Source organism: Enhydra lutris, unplaced genomic scaffold (genome assembly GCF_002288905.1).
Source record: "Enhydra lutris kenyoni isolate GAN:26980312 unplaced genomic scaffold, ASM228890v2 scaffoldscaffold15, whole genome shotgun sequence".
NCBI lineage: Eukaryota > Metazoa > Chordata > Mammalia > Carnivora > Mustelidae > Enhydra > Enhydra lutris.
Window position 1 is genome coordinate 41,558,907 of NW_019154099.1, and position 18,706 is coordinate 41,577,612.

Sequence of the window (18,706 nt, forward strand, 5' to 3'; positions counted from 1 at the left end):
AATCTGTTACAAAATAAATCACCTTCCTGTTATTCCATGTTCCCTGGAAGCAATTTCTGTTAAAACAGGAAATAAAATACTAATCAGGACAACTGAGGTATGATACCATCGCCCCACCTCTGCCTTTAATCTCTATGGGATATATGCTCTTAAACAAGTTATGTATTTTCCTGGATGGGAGGCATCTGTTTCCTGAACTGTTATAATACTTGGATTAAATAGATAATCTTTGAGACTTATCCCACATTTAAATTCTATGTTATCATCAAATCAATCTCTATACCAGTGGATATCTGTTTTCCTCTCCTCTTCTATTCTTAACTTCTCACCTGATAGCATTGTGCTCAATTTTGTCAGCTTGAATGATGAAATTCAGATGTTAATGAAACCACAATTGTGATTTTTAACCTTGCACAGACCATGAGTTTTGCTCCATTCCAGAAGCTACCACTAATGTATCCTTTAATTAGAGAGACAGGCTGATAAAATATGGATGGATCAGCAAAAACTCATTCCCCAAAAAAAAAAAAAAACTCATTCCCAATTCTGGAAAAACAATTTAAAGTGCACACTCTGCTAATATTGTTATCACTTAGGTAGAACTGTTGCATGCTCATTGCAAAAAACAAACATTTCTCATCGTTGTGCTCTGTAATCTTCAGAATCTGACTCTCTAAGTAGTATTCTTCATGAATTAACAATAAAATAACTAAGATATTCTAAAAACACATATACCTATATATCTAAATATTTTTGTTATATGAGCAATATTGATTATTGTGTTCATAAAATGGCCCACATTTGTCAATTTTCCTTAATGTGTATACCTTAATGAGGAGAGATAAATTGCTTCTTTGACCAATTTCAGCACAAAAACATTGACAGGCATTTCAAGCATATACTGAGACCATAAATACTATTTGATAGCTATTGTTAATAACATTTCTCAAGAAACTAAATTTTATAATTATTAATATTCAGACAAAGGTAGAATAATTGTGATGAAAATTATAGGATTGACTCCTAGTCCCATTTTAATGCAATCTGCTGAATTTGAATTTTCTATTACTTAATTCAAACCTTTTGTATTTAGAAGATTCAAAATGTAATTAACTATTTGTGTACTTTGCTAAAGTTCCAATGTCAGAAAAAGATAAATAACAAGACAAGTAATGCTATTTATTTTAGGACTAATGGGAGAATTATCCAGGAAAATTATCCAGGCAAACAAGTGACCAGGAATGAAAACAAGGCATGGCTTGTTATCACATTTGAATGATTATATTAACATTACCATTCATTCTTCCAATAATTAAAAAAAAAACCCACAATCTTCTATATTCCAGGAACTTTGCTAAGATAATGCAAAAACTCTCTTGATTACGAGGTTCACTATTGTTTATAGATAAAACCCATATCCCAATCTTAAAAATCATTTTGGAGAGAAGACTTGTTGAGATTTTATCTCACTAACTTAGTACATAAAACTTTGAAAAGCAAACCCAAACAAAGGAGATACCTAGTGTGAAAAGATGCATAAAAAATGCTATACTGTGAGAGTTTAAGAAATATATCCAGTGAAGAAAGAATCAGGTGGTCCATCTATATCATGGATGCCGTGTCCTGAATGTTGGGAGAACTAACAGGCACTCTTTTCTGGGAATCCAGATAGCTTACACCATTCCTTTGAGAGAACCCATGACACTGTTGTCTCTTTTCACCAGAACAAACTGTAGATACCTGTTTTTCACATGAAGTTTGGGAGACAACTAAGGTTTGAATTACAAAGCAAATGTTAAACTGCTATTTTTCGTATGTATTACCTCAAACTTAATTGTAACTCCATGGGAGTAGGTCTTTTTGGTCCCATTTTTTTCAATATGAGGGAATAGAAGCTTATCTTTATTGGATGTGCTGCATTACAGATAAAATTCAAATTCTAAATTTTCTGGATTTAAAGCCTGTATCTTTTGGATTTTACAGACTTGCCTCATTTAACGAGAGTGGAGTTACCATAGAGTTAAATATCTCATGAGCTTGATTAAATATTTGGTTTGCATTGCCTAGCAGAGGTACATAAGCAAAATGCCTATACTGCAATGGAATTAAGTTCTGAGAAGATTCAGAATGAAATCATATTCTATGAAGAAAAAAAAAAGAGATGTTAAGATAGGAAACAACAAATGTTGGAGAGGATATGGAGAAAGGGGCGAGCCCTCATACACTGTTGGTGGGAATGCAAGTTGGTGCAGCCACTTTGGAAAACAGTGTGGTCATTCCTTAAGAAATTAAAAATAGAGCTCCTATGACCCTGCAATTGCACTACTGGGTATTTACCCCAAAGATACAGATGTAGTGGAAAGAAGGGCTATCTGTACCCCAGTGTTTATAGCAGCAATGGCCACGGTCGCCAAACTGTGGAAAGAGCCAAGATGCCCTTCTGCAGATGAATGTATAAAGAAGATATGGTCCATATATACTATATTATGCCTCCATCAGAAAGGATGAATACCCAACTTTTGTATCAACATGGACAGGACTGGAGGAGATTATGCTGAGTGAAATAAATAAAGCAGAAAAAGTCAATTGTCATATGGTTTCACTTACTTGTGGAGCATAAGGAATAACATGGAGGACATTGGGAGATGGAGAGGAGAAATGAGTTGGGGGAAATCGGAGGGGGAGACAAACCATGAGAGGCTGTGGACTCTGAGAAACAAACTGAGGGTTTTGGAAGGGGGGTGTAGGGGGTTGGGTGAGCCTTGTGGTGGGTATTATGGAGGGCACATATTGCATGGAGCACTAGGTATGGTGCATAAACACTGGATTTTGAAACACTTAAAAGAAATAAAATGGAGAAAAAAAAGAGATGTTATATTTTCATTAGATAGAAAATGAATATCAAATAAATCAATACCAAATTTATACCTGTATACTCTTTGCTGAAATAGTAACAAAGCATGCCACCAAAAGTAAATTAGAGAGTAAAGGAATAATGGAATATATTTTAAATTATTTAATTCAGTATTAGGTATTTGTTGAGATTGCTAAAATATCCCATGTTTTTAATAGACTGTCCTGTGCTGAGTATAAATAAAATGAGAATAAAGTAACACATATCTAGCTTTCTCACACAGAAACATTCATAAATTATTCGATTAGCTTTGGAGAATGTGTACATGGATATATAAATTTCCAATAGATTAAACAACATATTTCATGTATATCAGGGCTGCTGGTTGTTTTGATAAGGGAGAAATTAAATGTGTTGGGCCAATTAAGGATTAGCTTAAAATAATGTAATTGAATATAAACTGAAAGTAACTATTAGTATAATGATGTATTCTTTTTTTTTTTTCTTTCTCTTTCAACTTTTATGGCAACATTCTCAGAGGAGACTGCTCGCATTATTCATTAACTTTTTAAAATTCTACAAAACAGTTTAGGGATAATTCTTATATATCTGAGCACAGCTTTATGTAGTTGAATTGCTATTATTAACTGAACATAGTAAAATTCAGTTGCAAGTGACTCCAGTGATGTACTTAAAATTAGTTACATTGAGGGACGCCTGGGTGGCTCAATTGGTTAAACATCTGCCTTCAGCTCAGGTCATGATCCCAGGGTCCTGGGATCTAGTCCCACATCAGTCTCCTTGCTCAGCCAGGGGACTACTTCTCCTTCTGAGTGCTCTGTCTGCAGCTCTCCCTGTTTGTGCTTGCTCACGCCTTCTCTCTCTCTCTCTCTGACAAATAAATAAAATAAAACAAAAATAAAATTCATTATATTAAAATTGAATGGAGGTGACTGGGTAACTCAGTCGGTAAGTGTCTGCATTCCTCTCAGGTCATGATATCAGTGTCCAGGATCCAGCCCCACACTGACTCTCTGCTCAGTGGGTTGCCGGCTTCTCCCTTCCTCCCTGCTCATGCTCTGTCTCTCAACTAAATAAATAGAATCTTTAAAAAAATTGAATGACTCAATCATCTGTGTTGTAATGATATGTATATAAGTATATATATTAGAAATAATATGCATATTTGCATATACATACACATTAAACATGTATAAAACAATGGTTATAGTACAAAGTATATGTGTTTAAATAATAAACGCATCAGTGTATTATTGTATAAAGCCAGCATAACTGATAACATTAACTATATTAGAAAAAGGAAAATGTGGGGGCACCTGGGTGGCTCAGTTGGTTGGGCATCTGCCTTCAGCTCAGGCCATGACTGCGATTGAGGCCCGCATCAGGCTCCTTGCTCAGCAGGGAGCCTGCTTCTGCTCTCCCTCTCTCCGTAGCCCACCTTGCCTATGTGCTTTCTCTCTCTCAGTCAAATAAATAAATTTAAAAAAAAATAAAGAAAAAGGAAAATGTGTATGTCTTATTCTCTTTTGCTTTACCAAGATATGGAAACATTTAAGACAGTTTTCGAGGTTAACTTATTAACATGACTAGAAAATCAACCTAATGACTACATGGGTCAAATGGAAAAGATAAACGACTAAGCACAAAAATTTGACTAAATGTGAAAAAGTCTTCAGTGCCAATGCAAGTTTAGTTGAGAATCACATGTATACATATTAAATTAAAATCTTCAACTAAACTTAAATATGTAAGTATCTTAAATTTAAATTAAATATACAAATAGCTTTTTTTAATTTAATACACAGAGTGATGGACAATGGAAGTTTCTCCCTGAATTTTGATTATCTGAATGTGTAATTTATCAAATTGAGAAGGCAATGCTAGTAAATGATGGCTTATAATTCTTTAATGGCTAGTATCTATTAAAAATATATAAATATAAAAGATAGTTCCTTTGGGAATACTTAATCTCAAGAGTGTCTGCTTACTCTGCAATAAGATATCATATACTCATGAATTTGTAATCCAAATTGGTATTTTTGTATACAAATTTGACACTTTCATAAATAATTTAGTTTTTCTAGCCTTATAGATACAGAGTCATTTGCACAATATGGAATATAAATGTATTTCCTGGCACTATCACTTGATGTTAGATTTTCTAATTTGATTCCCAGAAAGGATACATTTTCATAACATTCTTGGCTTATTTATGAGATAATAATTGTGTTGATAAATCATTGTCCTAAGCGCATCACTATATTTAAGAAGAGAGAGAACTCTAAAATAATACAGATTTATACTTTTCTAATTCGTAATTCATGAACAATAAGTCTCTCATATGTTTAGGGTTTTTCTCTGGGATTTCAAAGGATGAAGGGTTCTTGATGCACCTAGTAGGAAAACACCATTTTGTCTCATTTTATTATAACAAAGGGTCTGTGTTATTACCATACACATCCTCATAACGCAGACCACTGGTAAAAACTGAGGTTGCTAGAAGATTTGGTGAATGAAGTGATGCAGTGAAAAATAAGCTTCAAAAGGAAGGGAAAGGCTAGATTATGGTTTCCTTAAGCAGGATGTGTAGATCCTGGTATTAGTTATCAATTGACACAGTAATAATGACGTGTATGTGTGCGCAGGTGTGCGTGTGTAAGTACACCATAAAACTCAATGGCTTAAAGTAGTAACATTTTTTCAGCCCTGGAGGATGCAGGTCAGAAATTGGGGCTGATTCACCTGCATAGTTTTTCTGGTCTCTCCTGAACTCATTCACATGTAGACAGTTGGATGTCTAACAGGGTTTTGCGATGACTAAACCATATGTCTTTTAACCTCCAGTAAGCTAATTGGGCAATATTCTCATGAAAGGGGTGAAGGCAGAGGTCCAAAAAAAAAAAAAAAAAAAGGCCTCAAACTTCAAGCCATTTGAGACTATTTGAGTTATGGTCTCCAGCATTCCAACAGCAATAAACATCTCATGTTGGAACCCAAAGTACATAAATCTAGAAGAAATTTCATTTCAAAGAAGTGTAAGAAAGGTAGGAAAAGATATAAAAGTATATTATAATAAAATTTGGAAGAAGGGGTTTTACTTAATTAAGGGACTATATAAAATATCTGAATCAAGAAAACCCTAGAGATTGGTCAAGATGAGGTGGCAACAGGTAAGTCTAGGATAATCTTAATTATACATTTTAAAATAGTGTCTAAAAATTTTTAAATTGAAATTATTATTATTACCAAATTAAGGAATATCCCATTTATGAATTTTAGAATTTAAGGAATAATAGTACTTAAATAATTTCATCTAGGAGAGTTTCAACTAAAATCTTTGTAAATGGGTGCCTGGGTGGCTCAGTGGGTTAAAGCCTCTGCCTTCGGCTCAGGCCATGATCCCAGGGTCCTGGGATCGAGTCCCGCATCAGGCTCTCTGCTCAGCAGGGAGCCTGCTTCTCTGTCTCTTTCTGCCTGCCTCTCTGCCTACTTGTGATCTCCATCTGTCAGATAAATAAATAAAATCTTTAAAAAAATTAATTAATTAAAAAAAGTCTTTGTAAATAACATTTATCTGCTTTTCAAGTAAGGATCTTGAAGGACCAAGAGTAAAGAAAGCCAAGTTAATTTATTCTGATTATAGAATTCTAGCTCATAGAACATATGGTAAATTTTGAAAATTAAAGTAAATATTCCCTTGAAATACCTAGTTTTAGTGAAGTATGTGTTGAAGATAACAGATAAAAACGAAACACATTTCATTATGCTTTTAAGGAAAAACAAAAGTTTGGAAAGTGGTGACCCTTTTCTGAATTGTTCCAAAATATTCTTCCTGCTGTTCTATCACCAGGAAGCAGATTGCTCAAGGGAAATAAGAGCTCCATATTTGAAGTTGGAATATTAATAATAAGTCTAAATCCTGGAAATACTTAAAAAAAAAAACAAAACTAATTAAAGAGGAGACAAGGTAAGAAAAAGAATGTTGGTTGCTCAAATGTCCACCTCTGGAAGTGAATCATTTTTATACTCCGTCTTTTTTTTTTTTCCATTTTATTTATTTTTTTTTTCCAGTGTTCCAGCATTCATTGTTTATGCACCATACCCAATGCTCCATGCAATCTGGGCCCTCCTTAATATCCACCACCAGGCACACCCAACCCTCCAACCACCGCCCCCCAAAACCCTCAGTTTGTTTCTCAGAGTCCACAGTCTCTCATGGCTTGTCTCCCCCTCCAATTTCCCCTAACTCACTTCTCTCCATCTCCCAATGTACACCCTGTCTTTTCCAAAGTACTCCTTGAAGATATTAAGAACTGTGTGTGGGTTTTTATTTCTAGCAATTCTCTTGGAATGTAGGCACTGAAAATACAGCATTAAGAGATTAGATAGAGTAATGATGCCAGTATTATTTGCTTTGTTTTGTTTTGTTTTGTTTTTAACTAAAAAGGAATTCCGTGGTGTTTAGAGGAAAAACATGAGATTAACAGGCTACAGACGAATGAGTTACCTAATTTGGTGCAAGTTAATCTCCTGCTTCATAGCACAGAAATACTACAGTCCTGCTTACACTATTGTTATCAAGCACAGTGGAAAGTACGGATATGAAGTCCTTGATAGTTGAAGTTCAACAACTGTTGGACTTTACCTTTTAACTTAAAAATATCAAGTCTCAGGGCACCTGGGTGGCTCAGTGGGTTAAAGCCTCTGCCTTCGGCTCAGGTCATGATCCCAGGGTCCTGGGATCAAGTGCATATCTGGTTCTCTGCTCAGCAGGGAGCCTGCTCCCACCCCCCCCACCCGCCTGCCTCTCTGCCTACTTGTGATCTCTCTCTCTCTATCAAATAAATAAATAAAATCTTTAAAAAAAAATATTGAGTCTCCACTTGCCATTTTTATAACAAATATGATAAAGTTATGGCATCTAATCTATAACCAATTTTGTGTATGCTTAATTACAAAAGTAGATAGAGTGTCATGAACCTTTATTCAGTTAATTTATGTTATATTATGCTTTATTCTACTTATTATCTACCAAGATTTTATTTAGCACTTCCCATGCTCCTATGATTTCGCATGCTTTTTTTAGGCCACGGTAGAGCAGGTTTGTTTTCCTTTCTGTCTTGTATTCATATCAGAGTTTTGATGTGCTTAAGCATGGCTTTGAAAGCCAGAGAAAATTCTTCCATAAAGTCATTATATCTTCTAAGTAATTATGGGTACTACTGTCATATAAATTAAGAATTTAATAAATAGTTGCTTGGTTATAAAACCATGGATGTGAAAAGTAGAACAAGGGGCCCCAAAATCCCTAGATCCCAATAAATGAAAATCCTGAGTAAAAAGGAAGCTGTATTTGCACTTGAACTAATTTCCTTGTAGCTAGAGGGTTTTCTGGGGATTCTGCTGTTGGACAAGAGCCCAGGTCACTCTTGGCAGCTGCCCCATGACTGGGGCAGCAGCTGGTTCATATGCTTATATATTGATTACCCTCCAGATGGAGTGAAAAGATGAAGTAATTATGAATTATTACAGAAAATTGGGTTTTGAATTTTGACAACATGATGAAAACAAACTCTAAATCATGGTATTTCTTAATTAAGATGATTAAGGGTTTATTTTTTATTTAATATCAATGATAAATATATTTTAAATAATACCCCAAATCCTGTTGCCATACAGTTTTTAATTTTTTTTTATTCAATACTATGGATTAAATTGAACTCCATTCCAATCCTTGTGAAGATATGAGAGATGCCCATGCAGATTTCTTCCATCACTGAATGACCTGTGTTGCTCCGTGCATTTGACTGGACACAAAAGGTTGCTTTGAAAAGTTACAGTCACAAGAAGGCATTTCCTTGGATTCTCTCACTCCATAACTACTTACGAAGAGACTTGATTACAACACAGCTGCTCAATATTTTCTCAAAGAAACCACCCATATTATTAATGGAAGCAGGGAACTCACAAATGCACACTAGCTTTAAAGTATTAACTGGCTTATCATTGTTTTCAAGGTTCCATTCACATATGTATTGATTCAGTAAGTTGAGGAAAAGTTAATAATATCCAATCCTAGAGTACGTTGGGGAGCCAAAGTCAGTAAAACACCGCAAAGAATTCCCTATCTATTTCTGGAAATAAAACATACACACATGATACAACAAGACAACAATTACTGTACTGGATATGAACAGGAGCTGTGGAGTCTGTGGAAAACTCTTTCCCCGTTTGCTAAAAGTATCTCAGTGACAAGGATAATGTGGATGATTCAGTGAGCATTTGTCAGCCAAAGAAAGATTAATGTGGCAAAGCAGAGGGGAGGGAGTCATAGGACACTTCTCTAATTTTATTCGAATGAGTCACACATTCAAATAAAATAATTTATTGGATGATTCAACTATTACCTAACTTCCATAAGATGTCAGAAAATCTGTGTTCCAAAACATTTTAGAAAGAAATAACTCCCGTTTTGTGAATTTATTTTTTTTTAAATCATCCATTGGGTACATATAATATGAAAGAGTGAGCATAATATAAATAAGACAGTCTCTCTCTTTGAGAAACTCACTGTCTGACTGGCAGAAAAACCGTATAAAATGATAGATTTGGTGCTAATGTTAAAAACAGCCAACTTTTGTATCAACATGGATGGGACCTGAAGAGATTATGTTGAGTGAAATAAGTCGACCAGAGAGAGTCAATTATCATATGGGTTCACTTACTTGAGGAGCATAAGGAATAACAGAGGACATTGGGAGATGGAGAGGAGAAGTGAGTTGGGGGAAATCGGAGGGGGAGACAAACCATGAGAGACTGAACTCTGAGAAACAAACCGAAGGTTTTGAAGGGGAGGGGGGTGGAGGGTTGGGTGAGCCTGGTGGTGGGTATTCAGGAGGGCACGTATTGCATGGATCACTGGGTGTGGTGCATAAACAGTGAGTGCTGGAACACTGAAAAGAAATAAAATAAAATGGAAAAACACATTTGAAATTATACATACATATGCATAAGAATATACCTGTAAAACTACATGTTTGAATTATACTTGCATTTAGAATATGTAATACAAAAATTATATGGTACTGTTGTCTCAGACTTTCTAACATAACTAACTGTTCAGAATTGTGATTTTATCACATAACCAGAAGTATTTGCTCAATAATTGCTTTAAAAATATCATTGAATGGAACCATCAGCCTTACAAATGTATATCAGTTTGTTCTGTTCAATTGCTTATAATTATAGCATTCCTGTCTTGTTGACCAGATTCCAAAGGCATATAATATAGCACAAGACAAATAAAATTAGTATTCTAGTCTTCTATTTTCATTTTGACATAAGAATACATGACCAAATTTCACAGGCAGGACAGAGATTACTTAATCTAACTATGGTATATCTTCCTGGTGAGAAATAATCTTAACCACAAAGATAATTTATCACCATTTTTTTAAAAACTGTTCTCACATAACATGCTAAAATCCATTTATAAAACTGGAACTTAATCAGATCCTAGAGACAATAGATTTGTTATGTGTTAAATAATCTGTTGATGTCAATGAAAATTATTCAGCTTCTTGTGTAGACAAGATAGATTATCCTAAAATGCCCTGCTAATATTTGCTTTCTCAGAATGAAAGGTACATTATCTATTTTTTTTTTCCTGAAAGTGAAATAGTATTCCAGAAAGTTTGTGACCTAATTTCAGCATCTTTAATCTCATCAGGAATATCTGATCAGGATATCTCTCATCAGGAATATCTCTACATTGGAAAACATCTTCTGAACAAAACTGATGTAAAAAGAAGAAAAGTAAGCCTTTTGGGCTTAATTCCTTCCAGGTTCTTACCATTTCACTTTATATGAGTAATTATATATACTTCACTATTTTTTAAGCAAGCTCTACACCTAACATGGGGCTTAAACTCACAGCCCTGAGATCAGGAACCATGTGTTCTAGCAATTGAGCCAGCAAGGCGCCGCAGACTTCACTTTTAATGTAAATAAATTCCATTTATCCCATTCTAAAAACAAAGTCATACAATACTATTTACCGTGAAACCCCTACTTTTCATTTTAATGTTTTAATACAAAAACAATTCAAAGAAGATGTTGGGGTAATTAAAGTATCTCCTGTAAAATCCCAAGTAGAAAACACAGAAGACAGAGTTCCTGAATAACAACTCATGACACTGCGATTTTATTAAGCAAAACACTACTTAAAATTCTAGTCAGTATTTAATTTTCATGTAAAGAACTGTGTTTGCCTAGTTTTACTAGCATTTTGTAGATTTATTTAGCAGATGTCATTTTGGCTCCATAGGTAATATTTGTTCTAAACTTTGACATTACACAAGTCTTGCCTTTCAATGACACCAGACACGGCTCTCATCTTCCCCATCTCACAACCCCTTGAACATACTCCATGGATGATAGAATGTCATTAACTGAACACTTACACAGTTTTGGTAAATTTAGAAAGAAATCATCTACATGTTTTTCCTGTATTATTATCAATATTTAAAAGCTGTTTTATGGGAAACATTTGGGATTTCTAATTGAGGTAGAAGACAATGCTTGTTTTTCTTACCTATGTGATTATATTTATGCATATTTTAAACCACTACCACCAACTATTGACATACCGATTATGGGAAATTACATGCAATTCAAAGAGCTGTGTTAAAAATGAAAACAAATTTAGCCAGCTTTGGTATAGGATTTGATATTTCTAGGTCATTCCCATAAGAAGTATAAGTAGGCCAAGCTAAATAAGTTCTACAAGGGTATTTTATTAACAAGTTGTTATTACTTGTCCTTTCAGTAATTGATGAAGCCCACTCAAGAGTTTTCTTTTCCTTTTGCTTTCCTATAAGGTAGCCTTTCTGGGTAGTCAAGAATATTCCTAAAGATAGATTTGTTTGTTTGTTTGTTTTAGAAAGAGAGTGGAAGGAGCAGCAAAGGAAGAGGGAGAGAGAATCTGGAAGCAGACTTCCTGCTGAGCATGGAACCCCACCCACATAGGGCTCAATCGCATGACTCTGAGATCATGACCTGAGCCAAAATCAAGAGTTGGGGGCTTAACTGGTGAGCCACCCAGGCACCCTGCCAAAGAAATCTTTCTAAAGTTTCCTGGAAATCTTGTCACACTGTCAAAGCTCTAAAGATGCAGCTCATACTGCTAATATGGCTTACCAGATTCTCATCTAGCCACATTTCCCCCCTCTGTCTTTTATATCTAGCTCCTAGAATATGAAACCACGGGGGGAAAAATGACTTACTGTCATAGTTTTCTCTTTTTCTCTGGGCTCTTCCGCTCTATTCTATAAGGCTTTCATTCTTCTCATTCCTCTTCATTCATATCAGTCGTATCGTCACTTTTTCCCGTCTCCCCTCAACCACCAAATCAATTAAGCATCCTCCTACCTCATTACTTCCTGCCTAGGAGTTTCCACACTGCCTTGTACTTTATCCTTACTTCCTGTCTCTCCATCTAGAAAGTGAGCTCCATGAAGGCCATGAACTTGGAGTTTTTGTTTGTTTGTTTGTTTTTTAGAGAGAGAGAGAGAGCACGAGCACAGGCAGAGTGGCAGGCAGAGGGAGAGGGAGAAGCAGGCTCCCCGCCAAGCAAGGAGCCCGATGTGGGACTCGATCCCAGGATGCTGGGACCATGACCTGAGCCGAAGGCAGCCGCTTAACCAGCTGAGCCACCCAGGCGTCCCTGAACTTGGAGTTTTAAACAAGAAGACCAATATAAATTATAAGTATAGGTCATAGAGTGTATACGGATTTCTTTAAAGTGCTCCTAGTTTGGTAAAGACTCCCTTATGTATTGCCAAAAAAGCGGAGGAAGGAAACAATTTTAGATCAGGGCATTTCACAATGAAGAAAAACAAGACATTTTAGAGATTAACTAGAGCAGATCAGAGTCTTTATTTTGTATAATAAGAAATAAAACAACAAAAGTGTCATTGAATTGTCTGGGGAGTTACAGCATCCTGTCTGTAGCTGGTTGCTGGTCAGATCATAATGCTAATTGATTGTTTTAAGTCTAGTTCATCGTTATTTTGACATGCTAAAAAATTAGCTGTGCCTTTACAGTGAAGCATACCATATGAGGTCTTAAGAAGGGCTTTTAATGAGTAATTGAGGGAATAGAAAAAAGTCAGGTTGGGAAAATATATAAGGGTAATTGAAGTGCCAGAGCACAAACTGAAAACAAGGACCATTTTTTGAGGTGAGTAGAACGTCCATTTACCAGATTTCTAGAAGGCGAAGTAAAATGAGAATTATCATTCACAATAAAAATTTCAGTGTCTATTTAATAACACATTTGAATTTCTCAACAGCAGGATTTTTGTTCTAAAGGGTTTCTCATATATATGGCACTTCATAATACAGAGGAGAATATACTCCACAGCATCCTTAAAACAAAAATTTTGGCAAGTTTCAGAGTACCTTGCCTATAAAGTCTCTCAAAATAGACTGAGGGCATAAGGCCAAACAGTTTGGTAACCGCACACCTGCAAAATTCCTAACTAAGCAGCTCTGTTCTCTATTGATCTAGCTCAAAACAAAAATAAAAGTAAGAATTGATAGCAGATGGAAGTCCTGTCTATCTTTTTAAAAAATCTTCTAAGATATTAAACCCCACAACAAAGATTTGGTTCAGAACTACAGGGATATCAAAATATCATATGGATTTATCAAAATACTTACTCAAAGGAAATCAGCAATTTCTGAGAATCAGTCCTGCTTGGAGTGGAGAACAGGGAGAGGGACTGGTATAATTTTACCACTAATAGCACTAAGTAACTTTCCATGTTCCCAAACTAGCAACCAGTAAATTCAAAAACATGTATGTTGCTATTTTTTTCCCTGTGAGTAGAGAATTTATTAGGAAATGAGCTTAGCACCAATACTTGAGGGAATCAAGGACCAGAACTAGGCAGATGGATACTTTCAACTGTGATGTCTTAGCTGATTCTATGGAGTGTTGAATCTGTGTTGGCTCTTAAGATTTCTTCAGAATGGACGCCATGGGGCTGGTGTTTTATTCTCCCATGTGGACTAGCCACTGGATATAGCTAGAATGTTTTCAATCTAAATTTTGAGTGTTTTTTCATAAAGTAGTACACATGATCCCCAAATCATTTAATGTTCTCATACCTGTGTAAATATCCCTCTTCTTGGTTTTGTGCATTTATTTCTAGCTTTTTAGTGTCTGAAATTATGTTAGCTATTTTTTTAATTTAAAGAATTATCTTTGATTTTTAAATCATTTCTCTTGTTTTACAGCTTTCATTCATATCTGCTATTATGTGTTCTTGTTTTATTTTTGCTTCAGTTAATTTAGAAGTTACCACTACGCCTTTACTTCTGGCTGTACTTGACTGTACTTTTAAAATAAAATTAGTGGGGTACCTTTGTGGCTCAGTCGACTAAACATCTGACTCTTGATACCAGCTCAGGTCTTGATCTCAAGGTTGTGAGTTCAAGCCTGGCATGGAGCCTATTTAAAAATAATAATAAAATAAAATAAAAAAAATAAAATAAGTGGCTTCAGGCTAATATTATTAGATAATTATTTCATAATTTTTTAGTTTCTCTTTCAAGAAAAAAATGATGCATACTTTATAGGCAGTTCTTTAGTTTCAATTAATTTTATTTCTACGTTTAAAACTTAATTTTTTATAATTTAAATTTAGTGACTGCTCCATTCCAGATATTTTGGGGTTTTTTGATGAGTTTAGGTATAGAAATTTTCTCTTTTCTAATCTAAGAAGAGCAGAAAAGAAACACATACAAACCTACAGTTAGTACTATTCCCCAAACATACATATATAAAATATTAAAGTACATAAACAGGTTGTATGAGTTCTGCCAGTCTCCTTAGCTGAAATTTAAAATTTTAATACACAAGAAAGAAATCTTTGGATATAAAAATATTGATTTGTATTGTATTCAACTCCATAGACATATTACTTAGTGTGCTGATGCCACTTGATTTAACTCTTCTCAGTAAACTTATTTCTTCTGTTTTTCCTTTATGGGATTACTTATTTCCTTAATTTTGCAAGTCCAAAAATTTGTTATTATATACCTAGATATGGTTCCAGTTTTTGATCATGTTTCCTGGAATTAAAATTTTCTCTCAGTCTACATCTTTTCTCCAGGAAATAGTCTTTCTATAATAGGTGATAATTTCATTTTCGATTATTTTTTGACCTCCTCTTAAGGAACACCTAATACATCTGTATTGGAAATGCATTCTCTCTGACACAAACTCAATGCATGTTTCCTCATAGCTGTAAATTGCCTTTTTAAAAATTTGCATTCTAAGAGACTTGACCTTTCATATGTATTTTATGAGATTTCAATATATTTTTAGTGGAGGGATACAACACAATAATACTTGGATAGATGAAGAACTGACTTTTTTGCTGGTGTATATCACGAGGTGAGAGAAGGCTGCCAGGCAGGATCACACAAGGGCTGATACAATGGAATAAGGTAACAAACAGGCTAGAACAGAAGGGGGCAGTTTATATATATGCTAAGTGGGGTAGGGGTAGCTAGGTTTTGGAGGTTCCCATCGGACTGCCTATTTTGAATAATTTTGCAGGGCTTGGGGTATAGAGGCTGTTCCCATTCTCTGGTACGAGGCACGGGGATCATTTGGATGGGTGCATAGTGGCCCAGGGTGTGGGAACCAATAAGAGAATTGGTTGAGGTATGGACTTAAGCAATTTCTCAAAAAAGGAAAGTCATTGGCCTCTCGCCAGAGCCTCAAAACTGGATCAAGATAGAATGTTAAAAAAGATTACAAAAGATCGTCTAATGAAACAAAACACAAATTCTGTTCTCTGTTGTTTTAAATATGGATTTAAAACTTTATTTTTATTATATTTTTATTGAAGTCTTGCTCTCTTGCTGCCTTTTTCTATCTTACTAAATATTATTTTCATAATAACAAAAGCTTCTCTTTTGCTTATTTTTCACTGGGATCGTTTCTTGAATCCTACTATGTATTGTATGCCAGACCATATTTTCTATTAGGACACGTATATTCATCTATTAATCTCTTCACTATTTCTAGATATTTTTACAGGTAGAGAAAAAAATTTCAACATAATAGTATTTGGGAAGACATACAAAGGTAGTAACATTTAAGAATCAGTTCACTAGTTTTTTAATATTTTATTAATGCATCTACAATTGCAAGCGTCCGAAATCGTTTGTCAAATTCTTTTTTAGTGAATTTTATGGTTGAGAATGCCTTGTCTGGAATTACATTTGTGAGTTATAACATACACTGTTATTTATCTGTACTATTCCCTGTACTATGTACTGTTTCCTGTTGCTATAGATCACAACTGATCAAGACTGTAAACACTGAAATATAATAAGTGAAAGAGTTCACATAATTTTGTAAGTTACACATTTTAAAACTCTAAGAGCTAAGTCGGAGAGAGCACCCTAATGCACTCGGTTAGTCGCAACATTTATGTGAAAGAATATTTTCTCTTTTACTGCATATAGTTACTGAAATTTCATCCTCATCAGCATATATTTGACAAAGTATCTTATAAATTATAATTGTTATACAAATATTAGATATTGTTATTTTGCTTATTTTCTCTGACACATGGAAGTAAATATTAGATTCAGCATAATTTGGTTTTAATTTAGGCAATGCTAACATTCTTGTTATTTATATCAAAGAAATACAAGGAAGCAAAAAAAATTAAATGTACTCTCATCTTTCTATTGTCATTACAGATGTTCTGGTAATTTCACTGTCAAAATGTTTACTAAAAAATCAGTCAGATAAGTTGGGTATATTCCAGGTTCTATGACTTACTAGTTTATGTGGCAAATCATTGATCTTCAGAGAGCTTTGTTTTTGCTCCTCAGAGACTTAAATAATTTCAGAGTTAGTGGAGACCTTATAATCATGTAAACCATCACCCTCATTTTTCAAGTGAAGTAACCACAAAACAGAAGACAAATTGAACTAATCAAATGTGACGGCATTAGTAGTTACTGAGCCCAAGCAACCCGTCGTTTGATCCTTGATGTTTCACTGTGTACTGTCCCCTGTTTTATAATTGGACGGAGGTGGAATATAGAAAGGAAGTATTTGGGGCGCCTGGGTGGCCCAGTGGGTTAAGCCGCTGCCTTCGGCTCAGGTCATGATCCCAGGGTCCTGGGATCCAGTCCCACATCGGGCTCTCTGCTCAGCAGGAAGCCTGCTTCCCCCTTTCTCTCTGCCTGCCTCTCTGCCTACTTGTGATCTCTCTCTGTCAAATAAATAAATAAAATCTTTAAAAAAAAAAAAGAAGAAAGGAAGTATTTGGAAACCATAACATGCTTTACCATTTGAAAATTTATTTGTATTAATATTGATAAAAATTTGATATTCCAAAAGAGAGTTTTACTCCATAGTAGCATTTCTTCAGTACTGTAGTTACCCTGATCTGTCCCAGTCAAGTGAATATTTAATATTTTAATATTACCAAAATGAAAGCAAATTCTTGGAGGGAAATTTTACATCACTAAATAAAAACAAAATCTTACAAGAATACAACGTTAGAGGTGTCTTGTTTTCAGGAATATTTACTTCACTTACTCCATGGATAGTAATCTACGTAGATAAACGGTGATCCTAGAAACCCACCTACAGCCTCTCGGGAAAAACTAATACATCCACCCACATACACAAATTAGACAGTTAAAAAAAAAACACCTACAACTTCTAAATATAATGAGAAACATTGAATATACTTAAAATTTCATATTTAAATATGAATAAGAGTAAAATGGATTGTAAATTACTGATGGATAAAGTTCATGTTGAAGATGATCCCTCATATTTTCATTGCATATTTAAAACTTTTATGGACATCTACAGGCTGAATATCCAGCTATAAATATTGTATCTGACTCCTGTAAGGTGGCAACTGCTGATCCTATTTTTTTTAATTGTCTTTTAACAAGCAGACGTCTTTTCTGTTGGAAAAGCATTTTTTTCTAACATTTATTCTGTATGCTTCATTTCCTCTTTTATGCATTTTCAATAAGAGTGACCCATATGTGGAAGATATATATAAATACACACACACACACACACACACAAATTAATTGCTGACTTGGTGATAAATTTTTATTTACTCTTTCTCTATTTTGGTGTATTTTATACAAATCAATATTTTATCTTACCAAAAAGATTATTAACAATTCAGGGTTATTAAGCCTGATCATAATATATAAATCATATTTGTGTCTGTATGTGATTTCTCAATGTGTTGAAAATACATGTTATTTTCCAAAATAATGAATTGTTTAAACCATTTCCTAAACATGGCAAACTTAGAAAGCAAAACTTTCTGGTAGGTTTTATAATTTAAAACACACAAACCAAAAAGGCTTTAACAGTTTTACAGAGAGTTTGAAAAATGTACATTCAATCAAAAACCTACTTCTACCACTACTTACCACAGCAACATATGTTCAATGGCTAATTCTTATGCCAACTGACTTTTTCCAAATGTTACTAGGGCTTTTGAAAATGTTCAGGGCTCTTTTATGTTTAGAATTTTTGGAGAATTCAGAGATGAAAAAAGCTATTTATTCCATAGCTACCTATACACATTAGAAAAGAGGGAAAAAAAAAAGGAAAAGGAGAAATTCAAAACATAACATCCTAATGTGTGATAAATAGATCTTTGGTCTCAATTGCTTTTATTCCCTCCCACTTCTCACTCCAATCCATCCCAGCTCTCTGCTCAATTGCCAGAAAATTTTGTGTCGTTTTGGCATAGAAAA